The 26,992-nt window shown below is 46.4% G+C and overlaps 1 long non-coding RNA gene across 1 annotated transcript in view; it reads left to right on the top strand.

Annotated features, from left to right (window-relative positions):
* LOC138581847 (uncharacterized) overlaps positions 1–18,227 on the top strand; it is a 158,749-nt gene extending 140,522 nt beyond the window's left edge. The window contains exon 3 of the long non-coding RNA XR_011304819.1: positions 17,891–18,227. This is a non-coding gene — a long non-coding RNA (uncharacterized lncRNA). The remainder of the gene's footprint in view (positions 1–17,890) is intronic.
* The last annotated feature ends 8,765 nt before the right edge of the window (positions 18,228–26,992 follow it).

Below are 26,992 nucleotides of genomic sequence, written 5' to 3'. Positions count from 1 at the left end.
TGACAGAGAGGTAGGACTTGTTCCAGCATCAGGTCACCCCCAATGTGCCCTGGGGATGGTTGCAGGCAGAGATTTCCTCTGCCTTAGACACTCAAACTTCACATCCAGCGGCGGGCTTTGGAAAGGACTGCTTCCCTACAGAGGACCAATGAATTCTTCCTTGGGTGTTTGTTCCAAAGTGAATTCAACTAGGAGTGGCTTACCCCTTAATTTAAAGGCAAAGGTCAACAGGTGATTAGACAAAAGCAAGCCTGCTTCGGGGTGCCCAATGCCTGTCCTTGGAATAGGTTTACTTTGCCTTCTGACATCACAGCCAAACTGCCTTGCGCTACAGGAATTGGAAGGAACAGGAAGGAAAGGTAGAGGCAGAGACAAATAAGATGGTGGAAAATGTTTCCAGCTGTAAGGAGCTCCCTCTTTCTACACTAACCCTGCCCCCTTCCCTTCTCAATAGGATCAAAGGCCTTTTTGGTATGCAGCACTCCAATGTGAGACTACTCCATTTGTGAATGGATGTGCTCTTTGATAACTGTTCCAGGACAGCTTCCTTTAGAGTCGCAGTCTCTCCGGGGAGGGTTTTTCCCTCCCCAGAGAGACTGTTTTTCTTTGTAAAATGCCCTCACAAAAGAACAAAGAAAAACAACCTCCATGGCTAGAGTCCTGCTGGGAGCAGCAAGGACAGCCTGCCTAGGGGGAATAATCATAATCATTCCACGCCTGAGCTGGGCTGACAGGACGGAGGCATGTGTCATACTGATTTGGTGTGGCTGTTAATAATTATAACCAATATTCTCCAAAAAACAAAGTGGGTCCACTTCGTTAGGAAAGGCGCTTCTCAGTTAGCCCCAATAAATGGTTGCTGTTTGTTGGATAAATGCTCATAGTAACAAAAACTTCTTAATTAAATGAATGTGAAACAGAAAATGTTTAATGCACATTTCTGAATTGTTGGATGAAAATCTTCTTAATAGATAACACATAGAGCATCCATCAAAAATTGTCCATAATACTGTGGTGTTAGTGCCAATGCATTTCGGTGAAAACCTTCATCAGGGCAGTATTACAGCTCAACATGATATATTGTATATTTATTCTTCATTGAGTCTCTGAACGCCTGGTTAACCTCGTCGCTTGTTAGCAAAACGTGAGAATCTGACGGTTTGTAAGACGATTCAACCGCAAGTGCAGCTGGACGTTGAGCTGTAATACTGCCCTGATGAAGGTTTTCACCGAAATGCATTGGCACTAACACCACAGTATTATGGACAATTTTTGATGGATGCTCTATGTGTTATCTATTAAGAAGATTTTCATCCAACAATTCAGAAATGTGCATTAAACATTTTCTGTTTCACATTCATTTAATTAAGAAGTTTTTGTTACTATGAGCATTTATCCAACAAACAGCAACCATTTATTGGGGCTAACTGAGAAGCACCTTTCCTAACGAAGTGGACCCACTTTGTTTTTTGGAGAATATTGGTTTGAATAGATCCCGGTGCTAAGGGATCCTTTATGGACTGGCTGCTCCAGGCTAAAGTATTTTTATAGATTCTCTTCTAATAGAGGTATAGACATTTCTTACTATCTAGTGGTGCCCTCCTCCCTTTCCTTATTCATCTGTTAATAATTATAAGAAATACCATCCCCCATACCCTACCTCAGCTACGCTTTATATTTAAAGTATAATGTGCCAACAGGACAGAAACCTTGGAACTGGGCGGAACCAGGAATGAGACACGGGCACACAGAACTATGGTTTTGGCCATAAACATTTATCGACAAAAGAAAAGTGGGCTGGCGAATGCCTCTCTGTCCCTACTCTAAGAGGTGTTTCCCTACCGTGAAGGCATCATGAAGTAGACACAGACAATAGGTTCAAGATTGGTTTTCAATATGTTTTTATGAACTTAAAAGGCAGGATGGAGTAATGCCTAACTTGCCCTGTGGTAAGGTGGGATTTCCCTTCCGAAAGAAAACTAAGGATAGTCTGTGTCAGAAAGTCCAAATCAAATGTCTGTCTGTATCCAAAACCTATACTTGCCCTCACGGCTAACTGTATACAATGTGTAGGGGTGTCAGCATCAAACTGAATAGTGTTCAGAATAAAGTTCAGAGCTTCTTCCAGCTCTCGGCTTGTAATCAGCTTCCCCTTCCCTAAGTTCAAAACAGTTCACAAGGTATCGGTGTTCCCTTCCCCATATGTTTAAATCGTCCAGCTTTTCAAAACAACACAATTCCTTGGGACTCTTCCCAGCTCTTTTGACATCAGTTCTTTTCACGCGTTTACATATATAGTTCTGTTTATTGATTTCAAAATCACATAAGCGGCTTTTGCAAATCACCAGCTTCTTTATTGCTATTTTCATTGGCTTTTCCATACAGCGGGGCACTCAGCCTAGGCGCAGATGTCAGACCACACAATCCACCCATTACAGTTCATGCAACCGAATCCCTTTCTTGACTGCTTTCCGTCAACAATTGGCAACTATCTTCCTTTGACAGTGAAGCGTGGTTCTTTCATCAGTGTCACACTCTTCTAACACTGTACCATGGCTTGTTTGGCCACCATGCACTTTGTTACCCTTTCTGTATTCTTCTGGTTCCTGCCCATACAGGTTTCCTCTTAGCGTGCAGTTCCTTGAACTCTTTTAGCTTTGGCCAATACTTGGTTTTTCATCTCATACCCTTCTTGTTATTATCTTAGCTTTGCCAATACTTGTGTTTCAAACAATTCATTCCGTGGTATATGCTACATGCACCACCTTTCTTTCACTCCACTCTCGAGTGCTCAAAACTTGCTTTTTCTCTGTGCTGCATTCAAAAGTGCTTATAATGTCTATCTGTTCGTAAAGTATTCAAAAGTATTTGTTTCGGCATTCAAAAGTGCTTACAATAACTTTCAGCTTGTTTGAAATTCAAAAGTACTTGTTTCAAATTCTTGGAGCACTGTGGCCAGTATGGGTGTTTCCCTTGTTTCCACTCACCGGTTGCACACGGCATCTCCCTTCTGTTTCTTTCACTCCTCGTTCTGCTTTCCAGCTTACACAAGATGCGACTCCTTAGCGGCAGCCACAGAGAGCACCGCTTGCTCCCCTGGTTTCCTGTAGTGGCTGGGGTTTTGGGGTGTACCACAGCTCCTGCTGTGTGCACCTGGAAAGGAGGGTAGCAGGACTTCCAGACCCTCTCCTGGGCAGCCAAGTGATGGCATTTCCCTGGCCACCTGAGAGGAGGATGCAGGGGAAAAGAAGTCAGGGCACCCTCAGGTTCCTCACACTACCTGAAACAAAACTAAGGGTCTGTCAGATATCAGAATGCTCAAAGCAAAACGTCCTGTGTTCAACGTACTGTTCTGGCCCTCACATTCGAAAAACCAACTCTAAGGTGAAAAGGAAAATATCTTCGGCATTGAGTAGTGTACAAATGTTCAAAAAGGAAATGTGTAACTACAACATAAAAGTTCTAGAAGTATAGAGTTTCCGGTTCCAGAGAGTGGATCCCTTCCCCTGGTTTTCTCTTCACTTTGTTAATTACTTCCAAGAATATTCGCTTCTTAGGTTTCTCTTGATCAACAACACCACTGGTACATAAAATAACTTGGCTGTTAGTCTGTATCCTGGTAGGATAACTGGTGTACTCTCCTGCCAGATTTGCACTCCTTTTCAATATTTTTTAATATAGTCTTTTACTAGTCCTGATGTATCCTTCTCACAACCTCTTTAGGTGATATACTTTACATACACTGTTCAACTTGTCCTGGCCTGGTGTGCTTCCCTACCAGGTTGTTCTCATACAAACGTACATGCAACATGCATCCACCTAGTATACTCTCCTACCGGTTCTATGTAGTTTTACTGACAGTTTTTTCAATTGATTTTTTACCAAAAACAATCCATCGAAAAAACAAATTGAATTATTTTTGGGGGGTTCTCCCTTCAAAGCCCCCATTTCCCTATATTATTAACCCACCCCTCCTCCCCTTCTGTACCCCTTTTAACCCCTCACCCAACCCCCATATATATTTCAATGCGTTTTTTCAATGACATTTTTTCAGTAAAAATTCCATCGAAAAAACGACTGTCGGCATATTTACAAACTTGATAGTCTTCTATAATTGTTCTGTTCTGTCTTGAATCTGCATGGTATACCATCCTGCCAGGGATTCCACTATATATGCACTTTGCAGATTACATTTACAACCTTGACAGTCTCTTACTTAATTCTATCTCTTTAAGTGACATTCACTTGCTTGTTCTTTCCGAAATATTGCATTCACCGTCATTTGCTTTCGGCAGGGTTGCCAATATGCCCCGGTGTCCCTGTTTCCCTTGGGTGGACTCATCGTTTTATGATAGCATGTGTAGTTTCTCCTGTGATATGCCTGTGGTAGCTCTTTGGCATTCTGCTCCCTTTCACTGCCTCTGCGCTGAAGCTTCTGTGTCTCTTGCGGTTCCCGCTCATCTGGCATCTCTCCAGCCTCGGCCGGTTTGGAAGCTGCCTTACGGTACCTGCAAATGCTCTGAATCCTTTCTCTTGCTTCGGGTGTCCTCACAGCATACTGTACCCTTCTGTCAGCTCTCCTTGGCCTCTTCGGTGAGCCAGTTGGCTCCACGGACCTCGCACCGGCACTGCAGTCCCTCAGTCAATACCGAGACGACTAGAGTTCTCCAGCCAGCATCTGCTTGTCAGCTGGTTCACCAATTTAAATCCCCTGGCATCAGGTATGTTCCTGCAACAACTAGAATGCAGCTTCTGCTCTTGGCATCCATTGATCTTCATTACTTGGCTCATCTTCTTCCTCACAGTACTTAGGGAAATAGAAGTCAATTCTTGATAGCATGTATACAAAGTCTCGGACAGTGTTCTCAGTGATCTTGAAAGGCAAATCAGTTCTTGTTGACTTGTATACAGAGTCTGGGACAGTGTTCTCAGTGATCCTGAAATGCGAGCCAGTCCTTGTGTTATGTTTCGAGACCCCCGTGCCTGTTTCCGGGCTTCCCAGTCCCTAGTGCGTGGGTTTGCTCCTCACAGGACATGGCATTTTGCTGCCCCGTTCCTTTGCCGGTGGCAGCTGCCTTGAAGACGCTCTGCTGCAACAACGCATTGTTCCGGAAAGCTGGTTGCCATGGTTTCCCCCACGTGGTAACGTGATCAGATCAGGTGCTCTGGGCCGCAGGTTCTTCCCTCTGCGTTCGGATAAAGGAAGCACAATCCCGAGAGCTGCTGCTTCTGATTGCAGTTAGCTCACTACCTTGACTCTGCGTTCCTGGTTTTTCTTCAATCTACTTGACCCGTGCCTGCCTTTTCACTCTGTTTTTGCCTGCTGATTCTGTACCTTATCTGCCACACGGTTGCTGAACTCTGATTGCTTTTTGACTCTGTTTGCCTTCTGATTTTGTACATTACCTGCCACACAACTGCTGACCTCTGCCTGTCTTGGGACTCTGTATGCCTGCTGATTTTGTACCTTACCTGCCACGCCGTTGCCGAACTTTGCCTGCCTCTGGGACTCCTGTGCGAACAACGACGGACCGAACGCCATTGTTCTAATGCATGCACTCGCAGTCTCCATTATGCCTTCTGTTTGGTGCGGTCACTCCAATACTGACCGTAGCTACTGTGCGGACCCTTACACAGACTTCTCTGCAATTCATTGTATTCCACTGTTTCTCGATCTTACCTTCCTCACGGACACTTACAGAACCTGGTTGTGACCTTTTCAGCTTCAAGACTTTGTGTACCTACGGGTCGCTTTGCTGCTATCGTCTCGTGCACCATCCCGGAACTAGTGCGTCCCTCGTGCCGCTCTGGAAAGAGCCTCACTAACCTTCCCTGTTTATTATTTTTTCCTTACCATTGTCCGTTCCTCTGGATTCTTCCTGCTACGGCCAACCTCCTTATATCATCCACCATCCCATTACCCACTGGTAAGAACTTATTCTATCCTTCTACAGGGTTGTACTGTAGGATGCTCTCCTAGTATAGATAGTGACACATATCTTGTTTTCTATTAGGAGCCTGATTCCTGATAGTGCCGCCTTCCTGCCTCCTGAACGCCCTGGAGAGAGGAATCATGTTATTAATTAAGACGCAGAGTATTCATTAATATTCTCCGTACAATTCAGTAGACATTGTGCGTTCCTTTGTAGCCTGGTATTGTGGTGGTGTGTTCTCCAGCTCTTTCATTTGATTTACCCCTCTGCCTGTTCTGCTTACACATCGGAGGGGGCGTATCAATCGAAAAAGTTCCCTTCAATCAATTGGACTAACCAGGAGTCCAGCACTCACCCTGAATCACCATCTGTTTATCCCAGACGGTGAATGATACCTTGATGACTTGAATGCAGAGTATGGGAAGGTGTTTTCAGGAGTCTTGAAAGGCAAGTCAGGTTTGGATGACTTGTATGTAGATCATGTGTAAGAGTTTTCAGTACCATTCCTAGGTGGGTGAGGGAAGGCATGACGATATGCCATTAAGGCATGGGGAATGGAGGGGGTATCCTCAAAAGTGAAAGCTGGATACCATGTCTCATCCGATGATGTCAGGGCACCTGCTAGAGGGCTGCCTCCCCGCATGTGATCCTCCCTTATATAGCCAACCCCAGGGTCGTGATCAGGCAGCGGCTGCCATCCCCTGGCCACATGGGGAGCAGTCGCCGCCGGGAAAGAAGTGATGACACCATCACATATCTTAAATACAGCCACTGTGCTGCAGGGTCTTGGCTGTCACTGCGGCTGTCAAATGGGCACCTATGACCTCTGAACCTGCTCTGTGCCACTGGAGAGCATGCTCTCCCGATCAGGCTACTGGTGCAGCAGGGCACAGGTGTAAACTATGCTTTTGGCATGGAGCTTATGAAAAGGGGAATCTTATTAGTAGATTTTCATTCCTGGGATGGAATTACTCGTATCATTTTATTAATTTAATAAAAATCAAAAAGTCAGAACTTCTACATCCTTGCCAGATGGCAATCTGTCTCAGAGGGAGATGGTGTAATCAGTGCCTCCATTCTCTTCTCTTTGTGTATTGTGAGGGGTCTGAAATGAAAGCCGGACACAAAGTTGCCATGTTTTTGGTTAAAGACTTTTATTTTAAATAATAATGGGTTGGGAAAATGCCTCTCTGACCCTATTCTAAAGAGGAGTTTCCCTACCTAAAAACCAAAAACTAAGTATCAGTCTATGGGCCTCATCACGAGTTTGGCGGTAAACCTTAAATGCGGCGTGATCCGGCGCTATTAGCGCCAGGGGGTTTGGCAGTAGGGCTATTAACGCCGGCGCTAATAGCGCCGGCGTTACCGCCCAACTCATGATGAGGCCCATTATGTCAGGATGTCAGAAACTAAAAAGCTGCCCTTGTGTCCAAAACGTCCTATCCTGACACTCGCACTACAAACAAAACAACAAAATGAGCAAGGAAATGTCTTCAGCCTGATAATGGCAAAAATGTTTTCACAAATGATAATCAAAATGACTCCAACAAACATGTTCTCCAAGGTGACAAGTCCTTGGATCCAGCGGGTGGTGGTTCCCTTCTGCTGGATTCTTAAATGGGATGGCAATGCCTTTTTACTGACAGTTCCTTTGTGTCTCTCCTTGATTCACAATACTCCTGTTAGGCAACACGTTCTGTAACCATTTCTTGTAGCTTTGCAAATCACCTGCTGTAACTCTCCTTCCAGGACTCCTCTTATTTAGTTTCCAATGTCTGGTATACTCCCCTGTCAGGACTTCTTGTGTTTTCCATTTGCCTGATATTCTTCTCTTATCAGGACTTCGTATGCGTTTTTCAAATATCTGGAATGCTTCTCTTGCCAGGACTTCCTGTGTGTTTTTACAGTTCCTCTGTATCACCAAAAGCGGCATATACCGTTCTTGACTCGGTATGCCTGTCTGCATCGATGTTCATTCAAACTTTGCCCCACACTTGCATCTCATGCAATGCATTTGCATCATATTGGGCTTTGATTGTGTACTTTGCCTTTCCTGCTTTCAAATAATCTTCTTATGATTGTGGTATTAGCATTGCCGTTGCATTCAAATTGTCGTGGCATGGTTGCCGGATCACCCCGAGCTCCCCACTTGCTTTGGGCTGACTCGCCGGTCCTCTGCAGCGTCTCTGATTCTGTTTGCACTTCTTCAGTGTGGCTCTTCTGCTGACTTCCCACTCTGGGTGGTGCATACCTCCTTCCGGCTTCCTTTGCATCTTCACTGTCACACGCCTGCTTCCCTTCAGGTCCCGGTAAGGAGAACGCTGCTTTTCCGAGCTGCCGAGCGCCCAGGAACTGTCTTGCGGCTCCCGGCATCTCTGCGGTTTATCCTACTCATGCACTGCGTCTCTCTTTCTATCGTGGTGAACTCCACTGCTTTGCCACTTTGGTTTGTGTCTCCAGCATTGGCGAGCCTCTGCTGAGGAACCAGTGTATTCTCCTGCACTCCGTTGTGCGGTTGCCATCAATTAATGTCCCGCACACAGGTGGTTTTGTAGAACAACTAGTCTGCACATTGGGCTTCAGGCTTCTGTTACCTTGTATCAACTCCTTCATCCTCCTCGTCTCAGTACATAGGTGGTTATGGGAGTTGAAGTCCATAGTTGTGGACACAAACAAACATAGTTGTCATTGGACATAACGTTTTTGGATAGTTTTTCTTAGTGGTTTTACATGAGAGAACAGGTAAAAAGGTGTTCCAGAAGCAAAAAGGGTTTTGCTGGAGCTTTGATTCTTTAGACCATAGGTGGGGGTTTGACCTAAATAATATTGATAAGGGGTTTCTTTACTTCCTTTACCAGGGGATACAAACACTAGGCAATAGGCCAATATGATGTTGGGTATCTACATGGCCAAATGTGGATACCATGTGTCATCCATTGAAGTCATGTTATCTCCCCGGTAGTTGTTGCCTCCCTTGTGATACTCCCTCGCCTAGCCGCCCCCAGGGTTGGGATCAGGTAGCGGCTGCCGTCTCCTGGCCACATGGGAGGTGGTCACTGCCAGGGAATCCGTGGTGACCCCATTCGATTAATTACAGCATATGAATTTGCGAGTGGCCCTCCTCTCTTTTGGACTTTCAACATGACCTACTGGTGTACTTCTATATTTAGATTTTTTATGTAACACTCACAACCATTATGTTTTATAGGTGGGAACTATGAGTTCCCTCTCTGGTGAGAATGGATCCTCTCTGGTAAGAATGACTTTCCCTTTCTCAGTTCCGTTTTGATTTCAGTATCTTGATCCTGCTCTGCCAACTTCCATAAAAGCAGCCTTTGGGAGTTGCTGAATTCTTGAATTGTTGGGCCCCAATTTAAGTTGATGGTTACATTCCTACGGGAGCCTTTTGCTCATGTTACCTCTTTTCAAAGCACCACCCTAAGCTGGAAGGACATGGAAGACAACAGGATAGAACCTCGCCAACAGTTGCCTATATGAGAGCTGTAACTTATGTGAGAAACCTGAAGGTGTCTCCCTGACTAGTCACCGGGGATCTGTCATCCAGTTGGCCAGTACACGGTTTTGCTGTTGGATCCAGCTCCTGGGGGTGGACCACTGCGGGAGGATCACCTGGATGAGGGGTCCTCTGAGAGTGGAAGTGGGACACCGACGTGTGAGACGCAATACCCTCTTCCCTAGAACACCTTTTCCCCATCCTAACCCATAGGATATTCAGAAGTTCAAACCTCCCCACTTTTCCAACACAAACACTTTCCAACACCGAGACAGACAACGGACCAACACCAGGGCCGTTTACCTGACATGGACCAACTCAAGGGTCAGGCAGAGACAGGCAATTAACCGTAACAATGTATACCTGATGGCCCTTTGCCTTGCCCACAAGGATAAAAGGCGGAGCACGAAAGCACACTTTGAGCAAGGCCGAACACACGAGGAAGCAGCTATTCTGGCCCGGCAGTTCAAACCGCGGAGGAAGGTGGAGAGACCTGGAGGGATGACAAGGAGGGAGTTACCCAGGCCCTTTTCACCTCAGACCCGCGAAGACTCAGAAGGGGAAATCATAAGACTGAGAAGTCCAGTTGGCGTGTGGTGTGACAGGTTTCAATGGCACACAGGGCCCACCCACGCTAATGGGGAGAAGCGCTTGCCACCGTGGTGCCATGCTTGACTCCTGAGACAAGAAATCTCCAACAGTTCAGCACAGCCGGTGAGTCAAAGAAGACTGATAGAAAACCGAGCAGTGCTGGGTCCAAGGTTGCAGGCAGCAACATTGTTAAGCAAAGAACTTGTGTAATTGAATTTTAAAGGTTTAGAAGCGGAGTGGTCAGGCGCTGAGGGGGTGCTCATTTGGAGGGCTCTGACTGAAGCCTTTTGGGGTTGTGTTGTTTTTTTGAAACTACAAAGACCAGGAGGCCTTAGGAGAGGCTAGTGTAAAGTGTCAAAGTGGTCCTATGAGGGCTGAGCAAAACCCCTCGTACACTCGAAGGTCTTTGACACATGAGAGAAAGTGAAGAGACATTGTGACAACAAATGTGAACCGGGCTGAGGGATGTCCACAATGCATAGTTGGTGAAAAGAAAATTAAGATTGTTAAGTCATACATTTTCAGTGAAAGGTCGTAGTGTACCCGATTGAGGGAGGCTAACGTTGTAAGAAGAATCTGAGCCCGGCTGAGGGGGAGTCCAAGAGTCAAAGAGTAGTCGCCCAAAGTCTAGATTGCCATAGGAACTTTTTTTTGTTTATTGTTTTGGTACAGCCGGCCCTCTAAGGCAAGAGACTTTTGCAGGAAAGAGGCTTGGCCCCGAAAGGTCCTGGCATTGTTGAAAGGAACAGTAACCTCATGCTGGCTAGGCCCAGAAGTGTGCTGTGCGCAAAGGTCCTGCCTTGTCCCATGCTAAAAATGTGGGGAAGGGAGACCCAACCATATCATTCTGACTTATCATTTAGTGAACACTTCTTTCTTTTCTTGAGAACATTATTCCACACTATTTTGTAACTTAGTTGTAAGGATTGGCAATATTATTTTTCTTCGTATAGGCCCTTTTTATTTGGCAAGACGCCACTAGGACTGCTTCAATATTATTTGATGTTAGTAGCTGACTCCCATCTTAGATTTAGGTTTAGATTAGGCGTTTTTCTCACCCATTATACAGTTAAATAAACACCTTTGAACTGTGATCACTTGTGTCTGTCTTTACTGTTGCCACCATGAGTGCCTTACACTTAACATAGCATAACATACTGTGCCGTTCTACTCTTTAGTCACAAGTGCTCACTAACTCTCCTTTCTTTCTGCCTCCTACCCCCTCTTGCAAAGTAGGAAATCATTTCGTCTACGCGGCTGCAGGTGTTCCTTGACTAATTGAAGGCCCATGTCCATCGACATCAGTAGTGCAGGCCTGTTCATCATTTGATGTGCTCTTCTACTATTGTGTCGTCAACCCCCGTTTTACCTGGTGGACTCGCTGGGTGTCAAGAGAGACAATCTGCTGGACTGTCTGCTCCTGTGTCGAAAGTTAAGTCACCCCATATTCTTGAAGTTTCAGGAGTCACTGTTTGAACTGGAGGAACTGTGCCATTCAGAAGGTTTGAAGAGGTTTGTGATCACTGACCACATGCACCGGATGGCCATAAATGTTCAGATGGTAGTGCATGCAACCTCACAGGACAGCTAGCACATCTCTCTCTGGTTGAGAACATGGCTGTTCTGTGGTGGTGAGGGCATTGCTGGCAAATACAATTGGCAACCGTCATCTTTGTCCACGTGCACTGGCACTGCCCCAAAGCCCATATGGAATTGCAGCCACACTTTCCGTTGTCCTTTTCGTATCGAACAATGACATGATGTGAAAGGTTGAATGTGTAAAACTCTTGGGCGTGGTTTGCAAATTTGTGTGTTATAATAGTGTGTACAAGTAGTGCTTCTTGGTGCCGTGTGTATGAGTGTGTGTTTGTGATATTAAGTTCTGAGGTTGTGTTGTTCCCTGAAATCCCAGAGTGTGACATATATTTGATTGTATTTTGTGAGCGATAATACATCTACTGGGTGTGCATGGGGCGTGTTTGTGTGTTGAGGGAGATTGTTTTTGCAATTCCTCTGTGTGACTCAAGGTATATACGTTCTTGTGATAAGAAAAGGCGAGCTCATTGTGTGTTTTCGTGTTTTCCTGGTGTGTGCTATGAGGTGGAGTACGTCTATTGTTTTCAGTTGTATGAATGCTTGCCTATTTGTAGTTCCCTTGGCCGCTGTGCGCTGTTTAATGTTTGTGTGTTGGCACCTCTTGGGTATATCCTTTGTGTGTTTAAGCTGAAGCCTAACGTTAAAGTGTCTTATATAACAAACTGGCAGAAACTCAATCGAATTGAAGGGGATTTATGGAAAAGGGTTCTTAACATACCGCTATCCTTACCAATAGTACTTCCATCGTGAGGCGTGAGGCTTCATATTATGCATCAATCTTCTTTAGCAGCAAGGAAATAAACATGTTTTAAACATTAAACATTTTAAAAACGTGAACAAACAAAAGTTGAAACGCCAATGGAGAGGACCCCAGTCCAAGATGGCAACCGTGCCTTCCTCCACCAATGAGGGTCCGAGCTCCCCTATAAAGTCCCGTGTAAGTAGTCCAACCCGAGAAGATGGAGTAATGAGGCTCAAGCCGCGTGTCCAAAAATCACTGCTGATGGATAAAAATCTATCAGTAAGAAGAAGAAGCGCCCTTGTCCTCTTCTTTGCTGTTCGTCCAGTTATTTTTCTACTGTTCAGAGCGGTTTTCGTGGCATGTGGCTTATAATGCATACATGGATGCAAATTTCATGTTTATTCATTGTTAGTGCGCACAACTTGGTAACTGTATTTGTTGCTTTTGTCTCGGGCACATGTACACATGGGACCGTTTTGTTTTTTGAAAGGCAGCGTGAGCGCTCACGTCGCAGTGAGGGCTTGCGCTGCCTGTCTTGGCGAGTTGCGCAGCATCATTCCTTCCCTGGCGCCAGTGGTCCCAACACACTTTGAAGCAGCTTGTGTGTTCCGTGCGGCATCCCGTGTAGTTCCTAATTGTGCCACGCATAGCAGGGCACAGTGCCCATTCGGCACGAATTGTTCAGCGAGTGCCAGGGAAGAGACTGTGTGCTCTGTGGGGCTGCTAAAGACCTGTGGCGTATTTTGTCACAGGCCTGCTCAGCCTTTCTTCTCACCTCGGAAGCTTGACTGTGGCCTGCTGAGGCAAGAGAAGCCTCTGCTCAAGGGTTTCTTTCAGAACTGTGGTGATGCCTCCTTATTATTTCCCTGGGCATGGGTGACTATGCCAGCTCCTGGCGGTTCTGAGGGCCTGGGGGTTGTTAACAGTGTTTTACTTGAGGATGGTAGTTCCTCTGAAGGGGCTGTTCCTAGTAGGCAGGTGCAGGTGGGTGCTGGGTCACAGGCATCTGGTAGGGAGATATGTGGAATGGTCCAGGAGTCCGTAGATGGGGCACTTTGGGATCTGAATCCCACTTTAGCCTCTGCTTTAGACCGCCTTAATGCAGGTATTGCAGTTTACCGTTCAGGTAATTCCGCTTTGCCACAAGGCACCTCAGGGGTTAAGGCTGTTCCTCAGGAAAACTGCGTGGCTATGACCAAGCACTTGGTGCAGATGTGCGTAAAGATGACCCTAGTTCCTGGTCCCGGAAAAGATGTAGAACTAGAGACAGAGGTACCTCTTCTGCCTCCTCCACGTCTTCAGGTGAGTTATGTCCCAAGAGGAAGAGGGTTAAACGGAGGGAGATTAAAAAAGAGCAGGGGGTGCTCAAGGATATAATGGGAGAACCATTTTTCGACTCTGGCAGTATCCAGCATCCGCGCTCGGCGGAGTGGCGTCCATCTAAATCAGTAGGGGCTTTCATGAGGCAGTGAATTAGAAAGCTTAAGGAGGCTCACAATAAGCTCAAGGTGGAGTGTCGTCTGTGGCCCTGTCTCCCAGATAAGGTGGCTGCTACTCCAGAGGTGGATCAATTATGGTAGTTTTTCTTACTAAAAAGGGTAAGGAATCTCATAAGGGCACAGATAAGGCCCTGCATGTGTGTCAGGATAAGGTGTTAGATGTCGTGGTGCTCCTCACGCAGAGTTGTGATATGTTGGAAGAGAGTGTTGCATGAGAAACTCCCCTTGATGTGACAGTCCTTAGGGGCTGGATTCAGAGATGTGTCCGTCACCTCGGCAATGCTAATGGCACCTTTTCCACTGAGCGCAGGTCGGAGTTGCTTATGCGCCTGGATCTTAAATTAGCGAATATGACTCCTTCCGAAGCAGGTCCCACAGTGCAGGGGTTATTGTTTGGGGACAGGTTTGTTAAGGAGTTGTCCTCCTGTGTCCACACATTTACAGCCTTTGATAAGGCTCAGACCAACATCAAGAAGACTTTGTCACCTGGTGTTTTTCCCAAGTCTGAAAGAGGTAGAGACTGCCCCTCTAGCTGTCCCATTCAGGGATCAGTGCGGCCATCACAGTTTGCCACCAGAGACAGGCGAGCAGGGTCGTTTGAGGCCAGGGACATTTCTGATGTCTTATTCCCCCAGCAGAACCCAGTGGAGGGGTCATGTTGCCAGAGGGGCAGGTTGAAGCAGATCTGCAGCAGGTGAGCAGTTTGTATTTAAGGAATTCTTTCCAAGGAGAGCTTGGGGGCGGAGAGCTCGTTTTCTGCCCAATTGGGCTGTTCTAACTTCATACGCATGGGTTCTGTAGACAGTATTCGGGTTCTGGATAGAGTTTACTCCCCTCCCTGTCAGGAGGTTCTTCCTTGTCCGCTAGTTTTCAGTCAGGATAAACAGGACCCGGTGGACAAGGAAGTGTGGGATCTCATTTACAAGGAGGCTGTAGTTCCTGCCTCTTATCTTCACTTTTCCTTACTCAGCTCAATTTTCCTCGTGTCGAAACCGGACATGGGGTTTCTCACAGTGATGAACCTCAAAGCCCTTAATGTGTTTCTAGTGTATCACCATTTCAAAATGGAGGTGATTCATCTTCTCAGGCTCCTTCCAGGGGATTGGATGTGCAAAATAAATCACAAGGACACGTATCTGGTCGTTCTAGTTTATCCTCCCCATCAGGAGTATCTGCAGTTTCAGTGGCAAGGTTGCTGTTGGCAATTTGCCTCCCTCCCATTCGGGCTCGCCTTGGCTATGTGGTGGTTCACAAACCTTTTGTGCCCAGTGAAGGCCTTCTTGCGGGCAAAGGGGGGTCTGAATAATAATTTACTTGAACAACATTCTCCTGCTGGCTCAACTGCAGGAGTTGCTACAAGCTCATCTCCGGTTGGCAGTTTCTCTCCTGCAGGATTTGCAGTTTGTCATCAACCTAGAGAAGTCTGTGCTCATGCCTTCACAATGCATCTAATATCTGGGCTTTGTTATCGATTCTCAGCTGTGTCAGCTACTTCTTCCCCACAGGAGAACACAGGGTATTCACAGTCAGATCAAGTCAGTGTTGAGGAAGGGATTTCTCTCCCTTCGAGTTCTAGCAAGGTCATTGGAATGTTGTCGGCCTCTATTCAGGCCATATTTCCGGGTCTGTTACATTACCACTCTCTTCAGAGATTTAAGATCAGTCATCTGAAAAAGGGGACACCATAATCGCAGATGGTGAGGCTTTCCCCGGATGTATGGGGGGAACTCCAGTGGTGGCTCCAACACATCAAAAGCTTAGAACGCGAGAGCTATTTTTGGTCTTACTGCCGATATGGTGTTAAAGTCAGATGCCAGTCTGTCAGGCTGTGAGGCAAGACGGCAAGAGGTGTCCATGTGCAGAACGAGGTCTGTTCAGGAGAAGATTCTTTATATACATTGGGCCTCATTAAGAGTTTGGAGGTAGCCATTGGGTCCGGGTCCCGCGAAAGGGGACTTACTGGGCCATTCCGACCTTTGAGGGCCCTTAATTCCCATTCGCGGACCTTGACCCGGTACACCCCCATTCCCATTTGAGCCCCAATAGGGCTGAATGGGAATGGGGAGGCTGCTAACAACGGTCCTGTTTATAACGGGACCGTTGTAAGCATCCTGGTCTGCTAGCGGGTGCCACCCTGGACGTCTGGTCTGACCAGGCATCCAGAGCGGCACCCGCGAGCAAACTCGGAATGTTGTGGCGAGGTAACAACGGCACAGGTAGCACTACCGGCGCCATTGTTGCCTTACCGCAATGCTGGTAATGAGGCCCATTGTCTCAAGCTTCTGGAGCGATCATTTGTGGTGAAGTGTTTGGCCATGGGCAAAGTGAATTGTTGTATTCTCCTGAGAATGGACAACATCTCAGCAGTATGTTACATCAATAAACTGGGGGGAACCCAGTCCAAAGATCTGGTGCATTTGGCCCGGGATTTGTCGCATTTTTGTCTGTACATGGGAATAATGCGGCAGGCGGAGTATCTCCAAGGTCTATACAACACAGTAATGGATTGGAATGCCAGGTTTCTCCGGGATAGAATTGATTGGAAGCTAAATGCAGCAATGTTTCATCTCCTGTCGGAAGGGTGGAGGCCATCCCTTACCGTTTTCTCTTTGCCTCTTGCCTCAATTGGCAAGTGCCTCGGTTCTTCAGTTGGCGTCCGGATCCTGAGGCAGTGGCAGTAAATGCGTTTCTCCAGGACTGGAGGTACCTTAGGGGTTATATGTTTCCGCCATTCTCTCTCATCACTTGGGTTCGCCTTCTGGTGCGCAGGCAGCAGGTGTCATGGTGCTGCTCAGCCTATTCTGGCCGACCCAGTTGTGGTTTCCAGATCTGTTGGAGCTGGCGGTGGATATGCCCTGTCTACTTCCATCATTTCCCCTTCTTCTCACCGATCCGGCGTGGGGCCCACAACAGCGGATTCTGCAAGGGCAGCTGTCCCTCATCACTTGGAAGATTTCTGTGATTCCTGGCCATTCCTGGGTCTTTCAGGAGACTCTTTACAAGTTCTCAGAGACTCTTCGTCTAGATCCACTCAGATTTCCTACTCTTCTACGTGGTGCTCTTGGTGGGCTGGTAAGTGGACAGGGGTGTCGATCCTGTTTTTGCCCCTCCTGTAGAGGTGGACAATTTCTTGGCGATATTTTTAAAGGATGGAAAAGCATATAGGACAGTTAATAATTTCCGGTCTGCAATTTCAGCGTGAAATGTGCTAGTTAAAGGGGAACCGATGGGAAAGCATTTTCTGGTCAGGAAAGCTTTGTGGTCCTTTGGGATTAAAGTTCCATCTAAGGCTAAGTATTCCGCTTTTTGGGATGTTGATTTGGTTTTCCACTTGCTTCAGTCTTGGCCAAGTAATGAGGCTTTGTCACACCAACAACTATCTGCGAAGTTAACTATGTTGTGTTTAATTTCCATCAAAAGAGTGTCAGATGTGAAAGCATTGGATGTGGACAATAAGGTGTACTCTGCTGATGGTGTAGCGTTCTTTGTTACTCGTAGAATACCACCACCTCATTTTTTAATCCTTCTTTCCAGGAGGATCAAAAAGTATGTGTGGTTAACTGTTTACAATGTTATGAGCGTATGACTTCAGTTTACCGGCCTCCTTCTACCTCTCGGCTGCTTATTTCCATCAGAAAGCCTTTTGGGACAGTTTCTTCTGCCGCTTTAGTGTGCTGGGTGATGAAAGAAGAGGAGGTGGATGTTTCCATCTTTGGAGCCCCTTCGGCTAGGGGGGCTATGGCATTTAAATCTGTTTTCCTGAGGATAGTCTATAAGAGATCCTTAAAGCAGCTGATTGGTCCAGGGAATCTACTTTTAAGACTTTTTATCATACGAAAGTGCAGCATGTGGATAATGTGGTATTGGAAGAGCTTTGAACTTGCATACTGTGAAACCTCCAGTTGCGCCATAGAATGGCTAACCCCCACACTAGTGCGAGTGTCTAGATTCTATTAAGAGACACAGAGGCAAGTATTATCTCTCCCACCCTCATCATGTGTTTGCTTTCTTGCAGTTTCTCTCTGAGGACGTCTTCCGCAGGGTCATTTCCCAGGATGTTCCAAAGAAGGACTGTGGTGGTTGGACTTCGCTCTCTGGGTGGATGTCAGTACTGGTCTGGACTGTTATTGTTCTTGCTACCTTTGCCTCGCAGCTACAGAAGAGGACAATTAACTCCTTACACAGGACTTTATAGGGAAGCTCGGACGCTCATTGGTGGAGGAAGGCATGGTTGTCATCTTGGACTGGGGTCCTCTCTATCGGAGTGTCAACTTTTGTTTGTTCATGTTTTTAAAATGTTCAATGTTTAAAACATGTTTATTTCTATGCTGCTGTTTGACGAATAAAGAAGATTGATGCATAATACTCGCCTCTGTGCCTCTTAATAGCATCAAACCCCCCACTCAAGCTAGTGTGGGTTTAGCCACAATTAGACACAAATATGGGTTTGTAGGCATTGTGCACAATAATCCTGTGGGTAAAAAGTGATGATATTTCACAAAATTCTGAGTCTGGCGAAATCACCATTGTTTGAGGATCTGCATCAACTCCTGGAGCAAGGATCGTCCAAAGCTTTGTATGAATTTACCGGGGGCGTGTGATAATCTATTTAATTCACTTGCATGTATCTGACAAAATGTATTTGAAAATTATATACGAGTTAAGAAAAAACAGACTTTAAGACTCACACAAGACACATGTCACACATTTTAAATCAAACCAGGGTTATGCAGTTCTAGATAGGAAATATGATTGCCCGCCTAAGTATTTGAGTGCCTTCCCTAGTAAAAGACATAGGGCCTCATAACGAGTTGGGCATATTCCGGTGGTAAATCCCCATTTTTAGGACTCTATGGGGATTTTTCGGTGAAATTACCACAGCAGTAATTCTGGAGTGGTAATTCTGCCGAGTTGGCCAATTTTTAGGCTGAGAGTTGGGGTTTTCTCCTCCAGCATTAGGCTGGAGGTAAATCCTCCACTCCAGGCCATACTCGTAGTATGGCAGAGCGAAAATATTGGTGGTAATTCCGTTACCACCAATTATTTTAGCACTCTGCCATACTTGTAATGAGGCCCATAGATCTCTCTCTATACGGCTTCCCTTTAATCTTTGTTCTCTAGCGACGACAGGCACAGGAAGCGGTATTGAAAAAGAAAATAGAACATGTTGCTTGTGTCCTGTATTGACTCGATTCGAAATCAGGACGGATTTAATTCTAAAATTGGAGGAACAGCGTATGTCAGGCTCATATCATCAAAGTATGTTCATATTCCTCTGTCATTTTCTTCAAATCCCTTTAGGCATTGCTTATTAAGTGGAGAACAACTCTCTTTGGTACTTGCTCTGATCAGATGTATTATAATCTTAGATGAACTTGTAGGTGAACACTATTTAACGAATATGAAATGATGAATTAGGTGAGAGTTTAACTCTCCATAATATCCATATATATATTAGAATTGCTATTTTTGCATTATAAACTTACTTTAACAATTGATTATTGAATTGATTACTTTGTAAATGTTTTATTTAAAAAAAAACTATTACATTAATTATAAAGAAAGAAATGACATGATATGAACGTTTGTACGTGTAAACCTCTTGGGTGCTGTCTGTGCATGCGCATGTTATAATAATGTGTACAAGTATTGGTACCTGGTGTCGTGTGTGCGTGTGATGTGGTATTCTGAAGTTGTGTTTGTTGCAGGTGAAGCAACAGGGAACGACCTCAACTAGAGGTATGCCCTTAAAGACAGAGACAGGAAGAGGGGACGTCACGGGAGGAAGAGGAAGGGTTACTAGAGCCTGGGAAATCGACAGTATGATGTAGAGGATAATAAAGGGAGGTTGCATATTAGAATGTCTCCATCTCAATTGTTATAGTGAGGCCGAACCGTCCATACAGGGTATGCAGCCCTACCCTAGAGGGGTCCAACAACGTGCGATGAGGTGAAACGTACCCGCTCATGTCCGGGGGAGTTCCATGAAGTTCCAGCCAATCCCGGCGTCCTGCAATGGTTCCCACCGATTCCGGCGTCCTGTAATGTTCCCGCCGATCCCAGCGTCCTATAATGGCTCCTGCCGATCCCAGCATCCTATAATGACTCCTGCCGATCCTGTAGTGTTTTTCCACCAATCCCGGCGTCCTGCAAAGTTTTCCGCCGATCCCACGGTCCTACACTGAATCTCACCGATCCCGGCTGAGGAAGAATCCTGCAAATTTTTCCGCTGATCCTGGCGTCCTACAGTGAACCTCGCCGATCCCGTCTGCGGAAGGAAACGTCATCTGCTAGACCACGAAGGACCCAGACACTACCCGTTCCACCCTCTGGTGATCTCGCCGCAAGCGGGCACAGTGGCCATCTGCTACATACGCTCCGCGGCTCCCCGTGGCTTAGCTGCGCCAGTCCAGAGTCAGTGATCAGAACCATCCACCTCTGACACGTCGCCCCCCGCCCCCGAATCAGGTGCCAGTCAGGAATCCGCTGCACCAGGGGAACAGGGCCACGCCGAGACAAGTTGCCTGACACCTACAGGCGGAAACATATACTCTCATCATGAAGACCAACATTAGAATGGGACTATTTACTTGGGACTATTTAACTTGGGGGGGGGGTTCAGCCAACATGGTGGCACACACATAGCTCAGTTACAAGGAACTGAGCTATGCGGTCTAGTCTTTTAGGTGTGGCAGGCCTGGGACTTCTTTACCTGGACTGCTTTGGGTGTGGCAGGCCTGGGACTATTTTACCTGGACTTCTTTACCTGAGACTATTTAAAACGCACCCAAACAGCAGAACATGCTTTGCGTTATTCTGCTGTGGGCAGCGTAACACTCACCGTGTCCAGTTCTTTGATGCCAGCTTACCTGAAACCAAGGACCTGCAGAGAGAGAAAGAACACTACGAAACTTACCTGGAGCAGTATCCTGTCTTCAATCCATCGCCGACTTCAGTTCCACTCACCTGAAGGTACGGACTCCATCATACGGCACCGCATGCATCCTGGAATACCATAACCTGGAAAGAGGAGAAAGAAAGACAGAATTAGTATGCGTTTACTCACGTTTCCTCCCAAATGAAGAATGCCACACAATTCTTACCTGGGTAGTCATCTCCTGGTCAGTATCATTGCTGGAACATTACAGCACTCGGCGAAGAACATCTCAACCTGCAAGGAGAGAAAAGACACAGGTTAGCAATATAAAAGGCGAAACAGCGCCATGCATTGCACATTACTCACTGGACAGCATCACGGACACCGTGCTTTCACCTACCGGCCCATGCTCATCTTGAAACTGCATGACAACACCAAAATACCTTTCCATACCTAAAAGGAAAGAAGCAAGACATTATTATTCGAATTAAGAGGAACATAAGAACTGCATATAAAGACTGTAAAGCAGCAAACCTACGGAGTCGCAGCAGGCCTGCCCAAGGATTGGTGAGGGATGTGTTCCTTAGTGCTTATCCATGTTCCAGCGTTGGTGATTCCTCACAGTGACCTGAACATTGGAGAATTTCCAAAGGTAGATGTTCATTTAAGGAGGAGAAGATAACTCAAACTTCTCAATCGAACAAAGAGAGAGAACTACTTCTCAGCAAAATGAATAGAAGCCTTTGACGCCATTCCCTACAAGCACAGGTTATTTAGCCAGACTGCTGTGATATTCACGACTATCTTCATGCCTGGGATCCAGACGATGGCCAATGTCAAATGATTGCAGATCACAAGATGGGAACTTTTGCAGACGATCAATACCACCATAAAGGCATTCAATGCGATCAAAGAAGAATTGAGGGCCATACGATTAATATGTCCTTGACATGATCAAAGTGATGGAAGGAGGAGTTTGCGCCAAAATTGGGCCATCATGTTGCACATTATACCTTCTCATGATGACGAGAGTGGGACCTTGACAGATGCCATAACGTAGCTGATGAACCTGCACAACAAGATGGAAGACGAGACAGAGGACATTGCAGATGACAGTTGGTTCACGTCTATATTCTCATGGGTTCCACAATGGATGGTGAACATCTTCAAGTTTCTTGGAGCAGTATTAGTGATGGTGATGTTTGGATTCTGTGTGATCAGGATACTAATTACATAGTGCAAGAAGACAGCAAAGCAGGCAGTAGGAATGAAGATCATGATCGATGTCGAAGCAGGGCTGGGACCCAAGGCGTTGACAGATGAATATGTCAGAACATATATAGAAGCTAGTATAGTAGCAACTGAGGGGGCGAAGTTCCTGCATCCAAGAAATCATAAAAAGTAACGTAGGACGATGGGTCTATTGTAATCCGAATGAACAGTGTAGTTACATGACCTGGAGTGTGGATGAACATGTAAATTCAGCCACCACATCTATGCGCCCGTGCCACGAGGAGCAGGACGGAGAATCCACCTTTCACAATATTAAGACCCATCTTTAACCAGAGGCCTTACCAAGGGACCGGGAAAGGGTTCAAGAGTGCAAATCATCCAACCAGGGCTGGGTGGTGTCCTGGTGGATACCAGGTGAGCTTAACAGCGAGGATACTTTGCAAGGCCAAGTTCAAAGACAATCTTCATGGCAGAAGGCATGGGTAATGAGAGATGTTTGGCTAATTGGGTGGGGAGATAAAGTCATGTCCACCTCCTGACACCTGTGACTAGTTGTGCCCTCATTAGACCTACGAACATTAGATCTACTTTTTTGTCTGACATCTGATGATTCTCTTGCCAGTGACTTGCGAGTGATAGTCATTGGTCTTGGTTAGAGAGGCTAGTCATATATTCCCTGATTCTTATTCGTACTTGTCTAATTGTGCTGCCAACATATATCTTCTTACAGATGCAGATAATGGCGTATACCACATAGCTGGTCCTACAGTTTATAAATTCCTTGATGTTAATGGTCCGACCACCTCAGTCGGTGTATTCCCAGCAGTCTAGGTGTGCATGTCAGCACATACTACATGTGCCACATTTAAAGAATCCTATTGTTGGTTTAAGCCAATTGCTACCACTTATGCCATCAGTCTCCAAAAATGATGGGCAAAGCTTCTTCCTCAGTGTAGGTGCCCTGGTGTACACTAATTTAGTTTTTTTGCTCAGGTATGCACATAGGTCTAAGTCCATACGTAGTATGTTCCAATGTCTTTGTATTATCCTGAACAGAATGTGTGCATCTTTGGAGTACTTGGTAATGATATATATGTTGATCCGTTCCTGAGTTGGTCTCACCTTGGGTAGCAACATATCCATTCTGTCTCATCCCCTAGTTTTGGTTTGTGCTTTGGAGATGACATCACTTCTGTATCCCCTCTCCTGAAATCTTTTTGTTAGTAAGTTGCATTCCTTGTTAAAGTCTCTTCTTTGGTACAGTTGTAACGTGCTCTGTGGAATTCTCCCATAGGTATATTGTTTACAGTGTTTCTGTGGTGGCAGCTGCCGTCATGTAGGGTTGAGTTGACTTCTGTCTTCTCCCAAAATATTTTTGGTGTAGTTTTCCCTTCCGTTATATAGATGTGGAGATCCAGGTAGTCAATCTGTGATTTATCCCAATGGCCAGTCATTTTAATGCTGTAGCTGTTGTTATTAAGCTAATCCATAAATTCACCAAATTCCTTTGTTTTGCCTTGCCATATTATAAGAACATTGTCAATATAGAGCCTCCATATGACAATGTTGTTGGTGTATTTGTCATTGCTTTGTTCATGCATTTGCTCATAGTCAGCTATGACCAGGTTGGCTAGTGATGGAGCATACTTCGCTCCCATCGCTACTCCTTTGATGTGTACATAGTAGGTGCCTGCAAATAGAAATAAATTGTTCTCTAATGTGAATTGGAAAAAGTCCTTGAGCATCTTGAGATGTTGTCTGTTAGAAGCTGAATGACCCTGGTATGTGCGGTCAATGGCTCTGATAGCTAGATTATGACTAATTGATGTATTCAAGGCTGTAACGTCCATCATACCTAGTTGATAGTTCTCCTGCCAAACCAGGACAGACAGTAGCTGTAGAACATGAGTGCTATCTCTAATATATGATGGAAAAGTAGGTACAAAGTCTTCAATCATATTATCTATGTACTTAGGCCCTATGTGGTCCAGCCTATTCCACTCATGATCGGTCTCACCTCAGGTAGTGTGGTAAAGTCTTTGTGGATCTTGGGCAAAAAATACATTGTGGGCATGGTGGGTTGTTAATGCTAAGAAACCTCTTCTCATCATCCATCAGTAACCCCCTGCCAAGCCATTCTTGTATTAGAGATTGTAACTTGGAATAAGTGCTTTGGTCGGGTTTGTCATATGCTTACTGTAGCACCCTGGGGTGTCCAAATGTGCCTTAGTCATACTCAGATAGTCCCTCTTGTTCATGACTACTACATTGCCTCCTTTGTCCGCCTCTTTAATATCCAGGGTCTTGTCAATACTCAAACGTTCCAATGCTAGTTTCTCCTCTTTGCTAAGGTTGCTCTTTGTTCCTCTGGACCAGGCTCTTGCTCCGTCCAAGTAGGTGTATATATAATTCATCACGGCTTGATGGAAAGTTTCTATTATACTAACATGTCCATACCTGAGTGAAAAAACAAAATTTGTGTACACCAGGGCACCCACACTGAGGAACAAGCTTTGCCCAAAATTTCTGGAGACTGGTGGCTTAAGTGGTAGCGATTGGCTTGAACCAACAGTAGGATTCTTTAAATGTTGCACATGTAGTATGTACAGGCATGCACAACGAGACTGCTGGGAATACACTGACACAGGCGCCAGGACGATTAAAATCAAGATATTTATAAACTGTAGGACCAGCTATGTGGTATACGCCATTATCTGCATCTGCAAGAAGATATATGTTGGCAGCACAATTAGACAATTACGCATAAGAATCAAGGAACATATGACTAGCCTCTCTATCCAAGACCAACGACTAACACTCGCAAACCACTGGCAGGAACATCATCAGATTATAGACAAAAAAATCTAATGTTCGTAGGCCTAATGAGGGCACAACTAGGCACAAGAGGCGGGGACCTGAAACTTAAACTACGACAAATGGAGTTGAGATGTATTTGCTACCTATGATGGGTTAAGTTTGTCCTCAACTCAGAACATGAGATGAAAGTATTTTTATGAAACAAGACTTTGTACTACCTCAATAGGTGCTTATGGGGACTGTGCCTCTGGGACGGCTTTGTATCCATCCAGGCCATGACCCCACTCACTCAATATGTACATACCAACGTTGGTATGGATCAAGCCTTTTATGTAGACTTACCTTACAGCTTCATGACATATCATATGGAGCATACCTCACTTTAGCTGTTAAACACAGTGGCCCTCATTACGACCCTGGCGGAAATTGACTGACCGGACCGCAACAGCGTAAATAGCGTTTCCGCCATAGCACGAAGGAGCAAAGTGCGGCCAATCACGACCCATCGGGCACGAGCATTACGCCATGGCGGAATCCGAAAGGCTGCGATGGCGGAAATGACCCCAAAACGGCCCTTACCGCCGCCGTACGCTGCACCAGGTGCAATACCGCCACCCATCTTAGCGGTCACCGTAATGAGCGGTCACCGTAACGAGCGTGCACCGCAAATTACGGCCACCGTAAATATACGGAAACGGAAGTAAAAGCATGTGGCCGGAACGGGAAACAGCACGCCGCACAACTATAAAATCCGAATCCCAACACAACCATAAAAAATCCGACCCTGACACACATCCCAACCCGTTAGCAACCCCAGTTAAAAAAATAAATATGGGAAAGGTAGCCAAGAAAGCGTGTGACCGCAAGCGGCAGGTACACTTCTCCCGAGAGGAACTGACCGTGCTCACCGAGACCCTACAGGAAAATTCCGCCGTCGTCTTCTCCAGTCAAATGACCAGGACGGCCCTTGCCAACAAGAAGGCCATATGGGTCCTGGTGGCACAGCGCGTAAGTGCGGTGGGGACAACACCCCGCACGCCACAGCAATGTCGCAAGCGGTGGGACGACCTGCGGATCCGCGTACGCAGCATACTTTCTGCGAACAGGAACATCGCCACAGCTACCGGGGGGGGTTCAGAGTCGCCCATCAAGTTGACCCCCTGGGAGGAAATCTGCGCCTCCACCATAGGAATGGAGAGCATAGAGGGAGTCGGAGGGATGGAGAAAGGAGTGCCGACATCCGGAGAATCAGGTAGGTTGGCCAAGAGAAACAATGCGAAATCCACAAACCACGAACATGTGCAGTACCATGTGACCCCATAGTGCAATACATACTTAGCCCTGACAGCGCCCTCTAAAAGTCAGAATGAACAAACAAATCAATCAAGAAGCCATAAACAACCCCTACATGTGCAGCATGCACCCCCTAACTGCAGGCAGCCAAATGAATGCATCCTCAATCCACACGAAAATGAGACCACCTCCAAGGCCCAGTCCCAAATCAGCCTCATGTACCACCCCAATGCATTTGATACGTTGCCATTCCAAATCCGACAGACCCATAACTAACGCTCGCCCCTCTTTACTCCACCACAGGGTCCGATACCAACGACGAGCTGCAGGACACCCCTACCAGCACGCCTGCAAAGAGGGCCAGGACCAACGTCCCAAGAGCCTCCACCTCAGGTGCAAGGATCAAGACACGGCAGCAGCAGGAATCAAGTGGCAGCACACTGGAGGGGACTGCAACAGGCACCCCAGCAGCCAGCAAGTCCACAACCCCAGCACCACAGGTCCCCCCAAAGAACGTATCTGATGGCACTGCCTCTGGTGGTAGCAGCACCATAGGTGACACAGCTGTCATGCCAGCATGCTCCGACACGGAAAACAGTGCTGGCGACGTAGGTACCATCCATGACCTTTCCCAATCCCCCTGCATGTTCCATCCCCTACACCATGACGAAACCACGCAGGGGCACCCTGAAGACGACGACTGGCCAACCCCCACAAGTCCTGTGCCAAGGCAACATGTGTTGAGCAGCCCCCCTGTCACACCACCGCAAATGTCCATGGCCCAGCAGAGGCAACAGTCCCTCGACCTGCTGATCGAGCAACAGCAGGAAGCGTCCACGCTACTCAAGGACCATGCAAATGAATGCGGGGGTTCCAGGGCAGCCATGGAAACATCCA

This window comes from Ambystoma mexicanum, chromosome 3q (assembly GCF_040938575.1).
Source record: "Ambystoma mexicanum isolate Mex_15411 chromosome 3q, UKY_AmexF1_1, whole genome shotgun sequence".
Lineage (NCBI taxonomy): Eukaryota > Metazoa > Chordata > Amphibia > Caudata > Ambystomatidae > Ambystoma > Ambystoma mexicanum.
Note: the sequence above shows the minus strand (reverse complement) of the source record. Positions and strands in the feature narration are given on the sequence as shown.